Source organism: Protopterus annectens, chromosome 11.part0, assembly GCF_019279795.1.
Source record: "Protopterus annectens isolate FY-2018-M chromosome 11.part0, PAN1.0, whole genome shotgun sequence".
NCBI classification, from domain to species: Eukaryota; Metazoa; Chordata; order Ceratodontiformes; family Protopteridae; genus Protopterus; species Protopterus annectens.
The window spans coordinates 16,260,849-16,274,216 of NC_056745.1; positions in this window are offsets into that span (position 1 = coordinate 16,260,849).

The following is a 13,368-nucleotide window of genomic DNA, read 5'->3' on the forward strand; positions in this document are numbered from 1 at the left end:
ATTCGCTTCTTCAGATTTTAAAAACTATTACACATCCAAAATAGTGCTTAAATAAAAATTCAAAAATTGACCAGCCAATAACATACTTCCAATTGTCAGTGTTGCTCAGTAATATAAGCCTAGCCAAGAATTTTGCCCATGTTCCCACAAAGTCAACACCTGTTTCCCCTGTCCAGCAGAGATGCAGGTGGGATCCCAGGGGTGTATTTTCTGTTTCCCATCCAGTCGTCCAGGTTCCTCTTAAAGAGGGCTAGAGAGGTACTCTGCTTGACATGGAGAGGAAGTCTATTCCGCAGATGGGGCAGTCTTTGGGACACAAATTTATCCCACCCTCACGTTCTATTAATGTCACAGACCAGGTTGAGGCCTTGCATGTGGGTTGCGTGAGTGGAGTTTGACTTACAGATATGCAGCAGCTCCATCAAGGCTGGGTCTAAGATGGCCTTGTATGCCAGACACAGGTAACATCTGAGCAGTCTATACGAGACTGAGTAGAGGGACCTGGCTTTTAGCCTATCTGTATAGGACAGGTGTTTGAGACCCTGGACTTTCCTGGTCAGGAACCTCTGTAGTCTCTCCAGCTGCTGCATCTGCTTGGCAAGGTACCTGCTGAAGGGGGCATTGTACACGATAATGGGTCTGATAAGGGCGGAGTACAGGGATGTTATGACCTTCTTATTCCTGGATGAAATACCCTTATTCATGAGGTGGGTGATGTAGAAAACCTTCCATACAACAGAGGCAACATGGTGGTCAAAAGTCAAAATGTGTTAGTTTTATCCAGTGTTATATTTTATTGTGTCTTTTTTATGTGAGTTTTACTGTTAGGTAGTAAAGCTGAGCTTCTGTTTAAAGTTTTTGAGTTATTTTAACAGTCAAAGTCATGTTTCAGTTTAGGGATGGACTAGCATTATATAGTGAAATGTCTCATTACATTCCCACAGTGCATCTTATAATCTATGTTTCATATGAATCCTCTGAGTTGAAGGGACATCCAATGGAATGCTATATATTCTAATGCTGATTATAAAGTGCAGAATGATGACTCAGGTTTGGTGGAGTTAGTTCATGTTCCTTACTTTCTCCTTTTAGGTTGAAGGTATTCATTCTGCCATTTTAACATCTGATGTGATGTACAGTGTTGCAATTGTTTACAATTTAACAGATGTCAGGATTTTTATAAAGGAAGAATATGACATAGTTGTTAGCAAAGGTTTTTATATGCATTTGTGACTCATTGACTGTTGCATCTAATCTGAGATTTTATTATATAGGAGATTGTTTGTGCTTTTGTTTCAGTTGCATCTAATTTGAGATTTTATTATATAGGAGACTGTGTTTTTGTTTTATTATGTTGTTATTTTCATAGGTTCATAGGTTCATAGGTTCATACTAGGCTATCTGCCCTAGGGAATTTATAAGCCTAGCCAGAATGTGTTTGGCTTTCGCCACCCATTTTAAATTTATTTTGCTATGCCCTTTTTCGAGGTTAGTATACTGTGCCTCTGTCTAACAGTGACACAGAAGTGATAACCGGGGTAAACCTACGATCTCCCATCCACTCATCAAGATTCCTCTTGAAGAGAGTCAATGAGGGACTCTGCCTAACCTGGACTGGGATTTTATTCCAGAGTGAAGGGAGCCTCTGGGTTATGAATCTGTCCCTCCAGCATGCCCTATTTATTTCAGTGCTGAGGTTCAAGTCTCTCGAGCGCGTAGCTCGATGGGATTTGGATTTTCTGAGGTGCAGCATGTCCATTAATTCCGGGTTGGACATGGCTTTATACATCAGGCACAGATCGCCTCTGAACAGGCGGTATGCCACTGAGTAGAGCTGGAGTTTCTTTAACCGGGCAGCATATGGCATGTGTTTCAGCCCTTTGATCCTCTTGGTGAGGTACTTTTGGGGTCTTTCCAGTTGCTGCAGGTGTCTGGTAAGGTACATCCCAAAAGGGGCATTGTACTCAATTATGGGCCTGATGAGGGATGAGTAAAGAGGCACGATGACCTCCCCTGATCTAGATGTGAATCCCTTCATGATTAGGTGGGCTATATAAAATGTTTTTTCTAACCACTTTAGCCACGTGGTTGTCAAATGAGAGATTGCTATCAACTTGGGTCCCCAGGTCCCTAATTACTTCTTCTGTACTTAATGGATTACCACCTATGTGGTAATTTGTGGGCACTTTGTTTTTGCCAAAGGGGATGACTATACACTTTTTGGCGTTTAGCTTGAGGCCATGGCTCTGGCACCAGTTGTCTGTTTCTATGAGGCCCTTTTGGAGGATGCTTGTGTCGGCTGGAGAGTCAATTATGGCACCCAGTTTGCAGTCATCTGCGAACTTGGTCAGCCACAGTCCTTCTGTGTTGGCCTGTACCTCCGAGAAATATATACCGAACAAGAGAGGTCCCAGGACTGAGCCTTGTGGGACACCACTTGTAACTGGTTTGGAGTCTGACATGGCTCCAGCAATTCTAACCATGTGGGTTCTGTCCTTGAGCCAGTTTGCAATCCATCTAGTGACATAGGGGTTTATATTTAAGCTGGTGAGCTTATCTATAATGCCCGAGTGGGGTATTGTATCGAAGGCTTTTGCGAGGTCCAGGTAGTCTGTGTGGACCACCTTCCCCTCGTCAATGGCCTTGGTGACTGTTTCAAAGAAATCAACCAGGTTTAAGAGGCAGGATCTGCCCTTAACAAAGCCGAACTGGGTAGGATCCAGTGTCTGTAGGTCCCCAATATCTTTATTTATGAGGTCCATGATGATCCTTTCCATAGTTTGCAGACCAAGCTAGTCAGGCTTATGGGGCGATAGTTTCCAGGATCTGTTGAGGCACCACCTTTATGGAGAGGGACCACTGTTGCTGTACGCCACTCTTTGGGCACATATCCTGTAGTAAGGCTGAGATTGAACAGTAGTTTTATATTTGGGTTTAGCTCTTCTTGGAGTTCATGTAGGATGCAGCCCGGGACACCGTCTGGTCCCATTGATGCTGTGTTTTTTGCTTTGGAGAGGGTGGCTATTACCTGAGCATCTGAGATGTCAGGGGGGCAGCACTCTGCTGGGATAGATATTTGCCCTTTTGGTGGGAGTTTGCACTGAACCTGTCAGCTAGGATGTTGGCAATGTCTGTGGGTTCAGTGTATTTTTTGTCATTTTGGGCTAATTCTGAGCATATCTGGGAATTACCACCTAGGTTCCTAACATAACTAAAGAAAGCCTTGTGATTATCCTTAGTGTCCTGTGCAATTTTTCTCTCGAAGCTGGCCTTAGACAATTTTATGAGTGCCCGTAGTTTTTTACTAATACTGATCAGTGATGCCTTCCCTTTTGGGGATTTTGCTCTATCATTTAGTAGCTTCCTCCTTCTATTGTATAGTTTGTTTATGGCTGGGGTCCACCAAACAGGACGTCTGCCTTTGGAGGATTGGGTCTTGGTTTTATTTGGGATCGCATGATCCATGCATTCCTGAAGGTGTTCATAGAATGCGTTTATAAAGGATTCTGCGGTCTGAGCCATATTTTCCACAGGCCCGGGGGCTTTGAAGGATTCCACCTCGGTTTTGAGGAGTGTGATATTTGCTTTAGAGAAGTTTTTCACTGTGGTTTTCTGGGCAGGGGGTGGGGTCAGGATGTGAATATCCAGTGAGATTAGTTTATGGTCTGATCTTACCAGTGAGGGATACACTTCTGGTCTGGAGCATAGAGTCCCCATGTTGGTGATGATCAGGTCCAGTATGTTTTCCCCTCTTGTGGGAGTGGTAACAAGTTGTTCCATAGCATTTGAGTTTATAAATTCTAGGAACCTTTGGGCTAGGGTGTTGGAGCTAGAGTAATGCTCCCAGTCTATGTTTGGGCAGTTGAAGTCACCCAATATAATGGTGTTTGGAGAGACCTTCATATTTTCCAGTGTTCTCAGAAAGGCCGAGTAGGGTTCCTGGGTTTGGGAGGGTGGTCTGTAGCAGGCTATAAACTGGAAGGCAGTTTTACCCACTGTTAGTTGCACATGGATAGTCTCTGATGCTTTGTGCTTTGCCACCAACCTGGAGGTGTGGGTATCTTTGATGAATATCGATACTCCCCCTCCTTTTGTGGTTCCGTCCACGTTTTGGGGCCAAAAAGCATGGTATGAGGTATAACCTGGTAGTGCTGGGGTGCTGTCGGGAGCCCTGAACCAGGTTTCTGTTACTGCACAGATATCGATGTTCTCCATGCTAAGGAGAGTTTCGAAAAGTGCATCTTGAGGTTTAGACTTCTGGCGTTGAGTAGCATTACTCTTAGTTTCTTATCCCTTGTGATACCTATGGAGGTGGGTTTGTCTTTTGAGCCTTGCCTAAAAAAGGCACTATGGGGGTAGCAAGAGCCTTTGCCAATATCCGAAAGCCCAGGGGTAACAGGTGCAAGCTGTCCCTAGTGAAGCATCGTGGCTTGTCGAGCATATCATCCCAAGCTGACAGGCATTGGATCCCCTTTGAATGACACCAGTACTTAAGCCAATTGTTGAAATTGATCATCTTGTCTTCATATTGTGGCATCATTCTTGGTGAGGGTAAGATGCTACTCAAGGTCAGGGTCATACTGGCCTGGGCTACATGCTCAGAGAGCTCCTTTATGTCTCTTTTCATGTAGTCCAGGGAGGTACGTCTCAGGTCATTCACACCAGCATGGACAATGACTGAGTCATATTTGTACTTGCCTTAGAGTGACCTGAGTGCTTGTGTTATGTGGCGGATCCTAGCGCCTGACAAGCTGCTCACCGTGACCCTCTCCTTGTTCAGCCTGGTGAGCGGGACATCAGTGTGCCTGACGATAGAGTCACCTATTACAAGTGTATCAGGTGTGTTGTTTAGTCTTAAGGGCTGTGACTGTTCGGCACACTGGCTTTGTGAGATATGTGTTGCACGTGTTTTGTTTTGGGGTAGCGGTTGCTTGGGTGTCTGCTTTGGAGGTCTCTACTGCTTAGGCAGATCTTTATTTAGAGCCTCCAAGTATGTTTTTGTGTGATTATGTGTTTGGTTTGCTGTTGTGGTAGGTCTATGTGAGACTGGAATTGTAGTGAGTGTGGTTTCCTTCTCCTCCTGACTGGTTATGCCAGTACTGAGTTGAGAGAGCTTAGCCTCCAGTTTGGCTATATGGTTGCATCTCTCACATGTGTTGGAATTTGTTGGGAGGAGGAGAGGGTTGTCTGTGTACATGAGGCAGTTGTAACATTGCCTCAAGATTCCCAGTTTCACCAGCTGGACCGGAGAGGAGATTGACAACTGACCTTTGGACATGCTAGAATAATATTGGGAATTCCTTAATAATTGAAAACAAGGGCCAGTGGGGAGTGAGGGTGTAGTGCTTTTAATTTTTAGTGCTGACTTATATAATTGCTTTAGCGAGCAAGTGCCAGGTAACTTAAATGCAATGCGTTACAGGTAACTTAAATGCAAAAATGACAAACAGTAACTTTCTTTCAAGTGAAACAAGGAAATAAGTACAGTAAGCAATGCAGATATCACTAGTGATCCACAGAAGCACTGAGAAGCCGCGTATTAGGTGGAATTAGCGTTCCAGGGAAATAACAAGCAAACAAACAACAAGTATATAAACAAAGGTAGATTCAGCAGGCCTGGATCTAGTCTATGCTACAGCAAACAAGGTATACCAATTTCAGTAAGATACAGTTCAAATATTCAGGCACTATAAACCTTTAACCAGAAATTCCCAGCTCAGAAGGGCAGAGTCCAGCCTCTCCTCCCACAAGAGTGCAGACCACGAACCTTCTTAATGTAAAATAACTGGCCCGAAGCCCAAGTGCCTAAACCAGAACTAATACACTTGGACACTGGGCTCTCAATCAGCAGTTCCCAACTTAGAAGGATGAAAGCTACCTGTCCTGCCACCACAGTGCATGCCACAAACCTTCCTAATGTAAAACAACTGATCTGAAGCCCAAGTGCTTAATCCAAAAGACTTAGAATGATAGCTACACTTTAATCAAGTTACTACCAAGCAGTAATAAATACAATTGAATACTTTAGAGAATGCATGGATTAGTGCTCAAGTTACACAAACAAAGCTAGATCCAGCAGGCCCGAACCCAGTCTATGCCACAGCAAACAAGGCGCACCAACTTCAGTAAGAAGCAGTTCAGATATGCATGCACTATAAGCCTTTAACCAGAAATTCCCAGCTCATTTTAACTTTCTTAGGTTGCTGTTACTGTTTCTTTAAATGTTTGAGCTACATTGTCAATTGGAAGTATCTTATTGGCTGGTCAAATTTTGAATAGTTAAGCACTGTTTTGGATGTATAATGGTTTTTAGAGTCTGAAGACGTGAGCAGGGTTCGTGAAAGTGCTTACTCAAATAAAGTCCATTAAGTTTTACTGGCCTTGCTTTCGTACAACTTCCTTTTTTGTTATTGACCTGTTTATTTGGCATCTTATATCCATTGAGACCAGAGTGTTCGTTTGTATGTACCCTGGTAATTAAATTTAAATAAATAAATAACTAATAAACAAACAAATAAATAAATTCACAATTATCCCTGTGATACCCCTGGACTTCATCAGACTAACAAATGCCTCACATTTTTTTTTCTGAAATCCAAAATGACATTACATGATAAAGACCACATGACACATTTACAGGAAAATAAATCCATTCAAAACATTCTCATTAGAAAAGATGCATAGAACAACACACATAAAATGTTTTTATTTAGAATAATCACAATATTAAAATCTCTTCATTATACAACAACATAATATTATTTAAGGCATCCGTTTCTTGATTTTGGTCTGATACAACCATCTCGTTTAGTACCCCCAGCCTGAGTTGTCACTGCAACTCTTTTTTTTCAATTAAACACCTATAGCTCCCTTCATTTCACATGATTGCTCTTTCAAAAATTCAAATATATATCTTTTTATTGAGTGCATCCCTCTACAAGTCTAAAAAGTGCATAATAACTATTATTCATTTAGGGAAAAGCATTTATGGGATCACTAATTCATAAGTTGTAATTATCTCTCTTCCTTACATAAAAAGCAATACAGATTCCACATTTTGCAATATATATCAAACTCCCTGTGTTAACTGTATGATGTTACCTTGTTCTGGGTCTGTATTATGGTGAAGAAATGTCTTAACATCAAGCACATGATCGTTGACACGTATTCAGCGAAAATCACTTCCGCAATTCGCTAAATACCTAAAGGGCAAATATGTAGTTGGCCAACTACAACATTGTGCCCTTTCTCCACTGTAGAGTGATCTCAGAGTTGGTATATTTAGGCAGGGGTGTGTGGGAGGCGCAGCCCCCCACCACATGGGTGGATTTGGTTTAGTTAGATTTAGTTCCACTGAGTTGCGGGACAAGTGTGATGAGACCTTGGGACACAGGTGCACAGTAGTCTCTCCTTTGATAACCACATCGCCACAGTAGTCAGGAAATCCTTCTACGTGGCACACCTCATCAGAAAAGTTTTCTCATCCAGGAAAAAAGAGGTCATTGTTCCCCTCTACTCGTCACTCATTAGACCCATTATAGAGTACAACGCTCCTTTTGGCATGTACCTCACAAGACATCTACAACAACTGGAAAGGCCGCAGAAATACCTCACAAAGAGGATTACCAGCCTCAAACAGATGCCCTATGCAGACCGTCTCAAAAAACTCCAGCTTTACTCTGTCGCATATCGCAAACTCAGAGGTGATCTCTGCCTAACATACAAAGCTATTTCAAACCCTTAGCTGTTGGACATGCTCCACTTAAAGAAATACCAATCCCTTCGAGCTACATGCTCTAGGGACCTAAACCTTGTCACCACAATAAACAGAACATGCTGGAGGGATAGATTTCTGTCCCAGAGACTTCCCATACTCTACAACAGACTACCTATCTATATCAAACAAAGCTCCTCATTAGCACTCTTGAAGAAAAATCTTGATGGTTGGATGTGAGATATGAAGTTCACCCTGAGGATCACTTCTGTGTCTCTGCTCGACAGGGGCACAGGAAAATAGTTTTCTTGGGTGGCAAAAGCCAGGGTATCATTTGGCTAGGCTTATATAGGCCCCAGGGCCAATAGCCTAGTACCTACCTATGACCCTATGAACCTATGACCCTATGACCCTATGAACCTATGACCCTGTGTGTCAACAATGAGGTGTTTGATGTTACAATGTTTTGACGTTGCAATATAGACCCCCTTATTCTATACATCCTGCCTGTGGACTCCTGTAAGTAATTTTGACTGTTGACCTTATACTTATAAAAATTATATTGTGATACTATTTTTATTAAGCTGCCTTTCATTAATTGATCTAATAAGTTATTTACAAAACTACCTGTTCTATAAGTGAATTCTAGAACTGTCCATCTGTAGCCTGCACACTAGGATTAGCTGTCGAACTCTCCAAGTCCTTTTTATTCCTGTATGTATCATCCATAACACTGTCATTGTTTGGATCTTCCATTATGTCTGTATGTCTGTAACTTATATATGTACATGTATTTATATGATTAGATGTTCCATTAGTTCTGTATGTCTGTAACTTATATATGTACATGTATTTATATGATTAGATGTTCCATTAGTTCTGTATGTCTGTAACTGATGTATGCACATGTATTTATATGACTGGATGTTCCATTATGTCTCCATGTGTGTAACTGATATATGTACATGTATTTATATGACTGGATGTTCCATTATGTCTGTATGTCTGTAAGTGATATAAGTACATGCATTTATATGACTGGATGTTCCATTATGTCTCTATGTCTGTAACTGATATATGTACATGTATTTATATGACTGGATGTTCCATTACTTCTGTATGTCTGTATCTGATATATTTACATGTATTTAAATGATTGGATCTTCCATTATATCTGTATGTCTGTAACTGATATATGTACATGTATTTATATGACTGGATGTTCCATTACGTCTGTATGTCTGTAACTGATATATGTACATGCATTTATATGACAGGATGTTCCATTACGTCTGCATGTCTGTAACTGATATATGTACATGTATTTATATGACTGGATGTTCCATTACTTCTGTATGTCTATATCTGATATATTTACATGTATTTAAATGACTGGATCTTCCATTATATCTGTATGTCTGTAACTGATATATGTACATGTATTTATATGACTGGATGTTCCATTACGTCTGCATGTCTGTAACTGATATATGTACATGTATTTATATGACTGGATGTTCCATTACTTCTGTATGTCTACATCTGATATATTTACATGTATTTAAATGACTGGATCTTCCATTATATCTGTATGTCTGTAACTGATATATGTACATGTATTTATATGACTGTATGTTCCATTACGTCTGCATGTCTGTAACTGATATATGTACAAGTATTTATATGACTGGATGTTCCATTATGTCTGTATGTCTGTAAGTGATATATGTACATGTTTTTATATGACTGGATGTTCCATTATGTCTGTATGTCTGTAACTGATATAAGTACATGCATTTATATGACTGGATGTGCCATTTTGTCTGTATGTCTGTAACTGATATATGTACATGTATTTATATGACTGGATTTTCCATTATGTCTGTATGTACGTAACTGATATATGTACATCTACTTATATGACTTAATTGAGTTTTCAGTATGTCTTTATGTCTGTAACTAATATATGTGCATGTATTTATAGGACTGGATATTCCATTATGTCTGTAACTGATATAGGTAAATATATTTATATGACTGGATGTTCCATTATGTCTATATGCCTGTAACTAATATATGTACATGTATTTATATGACAGTATCTTCCATTATGTCTGTATGTCTGTAACTGATATATGTACATGTATTTATATGACTGGATGTTCCATTATGTCTGTAACTGATATAAGTACATGTATTTATATGACTGGATCTTCCATTATGTCTGTATGTCTGTAACTGATATATGTACATGTATTTATATGACTGGATCTTCCATTATGTCTGTATGTCTGTAACAGATACATGTACATGTATTTGTATGAATGATATACGTACATATATTTTTAGGACTGAATATTCCATTACCTCTGTAACTGATATATGTATGTATATTTATAGGAGTGGATATTCCATTACATCTACATATCTGTAACTGATATATGTACATGTATTTATATGACTGGATGTTCCATTATGTCTGTATGTCTGTAACTGATATATTTACATGTATATATAGGACTGGATATTCCATTATGTCTGTATGTCTGTAACTGATATATGTTCATGTATTTATATGACTGGATCTTCCATTATGTCTCTATTTCTGTAACTGATATATGTACATGTATTTATATGACGGGATATTCCATCTTGTCTGTACGTCTGTAACTGATATACGTATGTGTATGTATATGACTGTATGTTCCATTATGTCCATATATCTGTAACTAATATACGTACATGTATTTATATGACTGGATGTTCCATTATGTCTGTATGTCTGTAACTGATATATTTACATGTATATATAGGACTGGATATTCCATTAAGTCTGCATGTCTGTAACTGATATATGTACATGGATTTATAGAACTGGATGTTGTATTATGTCTGTATGTCTGTAACTGATATATGTACATGTATTTATAGGATTGGAGGTTCCATTATGTCTGTATGTCTGTAACTGATATATGTACATGTACTTATATGACTCGATATTCCATTACGTCTGCATGTCTGTAACTGATATATGTACATGGATTAATAGGACTGGATGTTGCATTATGCCTGTATGCCTGTAACTGATATATGTACATGTATTTATATGACTGGATGTTCCATTATGTCTGTAACTGATATAAGTACATGTATTTTTATGACTGGATATTCCACTATGTCTGTATGTCTTTATCTGATATATGTACATGTATTTATATGACTGGATCTTCCATTATGTCTGTATGTCTGTAACTGATATACGTGCATGTATTTATATGACTGGATTTTCCATTATGTCTGTATGTCTGTAACTGATGTATGTACATGTATTTATGTGACTGGATGTTCCATTATGTCTGTATGTCAGTAACTGATATATGTACCTGTGTTTATATGACTGGATATTCCATTATGTCTGTATGTCTGTAACTGATATATGTAGATGTATTTATAGGACTGGATATTCCATTACGTCTGCATTTCTGTAACTGATATATGCACATGTATTTATAGGACTGGATGTTCCATTACGTCTGTATGTCTGTAACTGATATATGTACATGTGTTTACATGACTGGATATTCCATTATGTCTGTAACTAATATATGTATATGTTTTTATATAACTGGATCTTTCATTATGTCTGTATTTCCGTAACTGTTATATGTACATGTACTGATGTATTTATGTATTTTTTTGCCCATAATTGTAAATAGTTTCAGTCACTAGGAGCTGAATTACTTCTGTATCATTAGCGACTGCTTTAAGGTATCCTTGCATTACATTTAGCAGTGGTATAGTTCACTTGAAACTAAATTCAAGGTTAGCCTGTTAGTGGCCACCATTATTTAGGTCAGAAGTGTACATATTATGTTACTAGAAGATGAACTACTGTTGGTTTCTTAGTGACTACTATACTTACCTTTTTGTATTATTTGATTCACTAGAAGCTGTTTATATTGCTAGAGTCTTAGCGACTACCTTTATATAGCTCCGAAGTGTACACAGTTAGTCTTTAGGGGCTGTATTACTGCTGTAGTCTCAGCGACTGCTTTAACTTATCTTTACATCACATTTTTCAAGTCCTGCTGACCACATTGCCTAGTGACTATAATAGCTGTCCTCAAAGGCAATGTAGTGCTCTAATTTCAGCTAGCAAAACCCCACTTAAGCATTTAAGCGCAATGTAAGGCTGGAGTCTTGGCGACTGTTAATTGTAGCATTATTCAACCTTACTTAGCCTTTTACTACTGTCTTATGTTTAAAGTCCGTTTGTTATTAACCATTTGTAGCTGCATGTAACACCTGAATCTGAAAAAAACGAATACTCAAACTGCTACTTCCGGCAAGAAAAACTGGACCAACTCCGATACAGGAACCACTAGGTGCAGTATATTATAAGACACTTTATTGACGGCAGTTTACGTAGGTTTCATCTTTATTTTACAGACTTCTTCAGAACAAATATCCCGTCAAACATGAGTTCCTTATATACCTCCACCCCTCTCAATTAATGCATTAATTCAATGATTATTCAATCAACAATCAAATATCTTAAAATTATAAAATTATTGGGTAGAACTTTTTTAAAAACAAACATTTCTTAAAAGCTTTGTAGATTAACATGTAATTCATAATTAAATGCCCACACTAAACTACATACATATGAAATATAAATCATTTGAATTACTGAAAATACTGAATAAAATTTTTTTATCAATAATATATACCTTATAATTATGGATAAAAATTACTATATAGATTATATGTTTAAAATGCTAACAAATGATGCCTACGAGGAAAGTAATCTAAATGAAATTGATATAGCATATTTAAAAATTGATGTTATGATAGATGATTTATTATTTCAAGGGCAGATAGATGAAATAGAATACAATTACTTCAAAAATGATCATCCTATGGTCAGTAATATATTTGGTATACCCAAATTGCACAAAGGCTTAAACAATATCAGGTTTAGACCTATTGTTGATGGCAAAAGAAGCAAAACATGTTTTATTAGTAAGTATCTTGATTACCATTTGCAAAGAGGGCTGAAAAATGTTGAATACATAACTAAAGACTCCTGGCACTTTTTGGATAAGTTAAATGAGTTAATATAAAACAGCGTTATACCATAACTAAAGACTCCGGGCACATTTTGGATAAGTTGAATGAGTTAATGTAGAAGAGCATTATACCATAAGTAAAGACTCCGGGCACATTTTGGATAAGTTGAATGAGTTAATGTAGAAGAGCATTATACCATAAGTAAAGACTCTGGGCACGTTTTGGATACGTTGAATGAGTTAATATAAAAGAGCATTATACCATAAGTAAAGACTCCGTGCACGTTTTGGATATGTTGAATGAGTTAATGTCGAAGAGTGTTATGCCATAAGTAAAGACTCCAGGCACGTTTTGGATATGTTGAATGAGTTAATGTAGAAGAGCGTTATACCATAAGTAAAGACTCCGGGCACGTTTTGGATATGTTGAATGAGTTAATATAAAAGAGCGTTATACCATAAGTAAAGAGTCCGGGCACATTTTGGATAAGTTGAATGAGTTAATGTAGAAGAGCGTTATACCATAAGTAAAGACTCCTGGCACATTTTGGATACGTTGAATGAGTTAATGTAGAAGAGGATTAT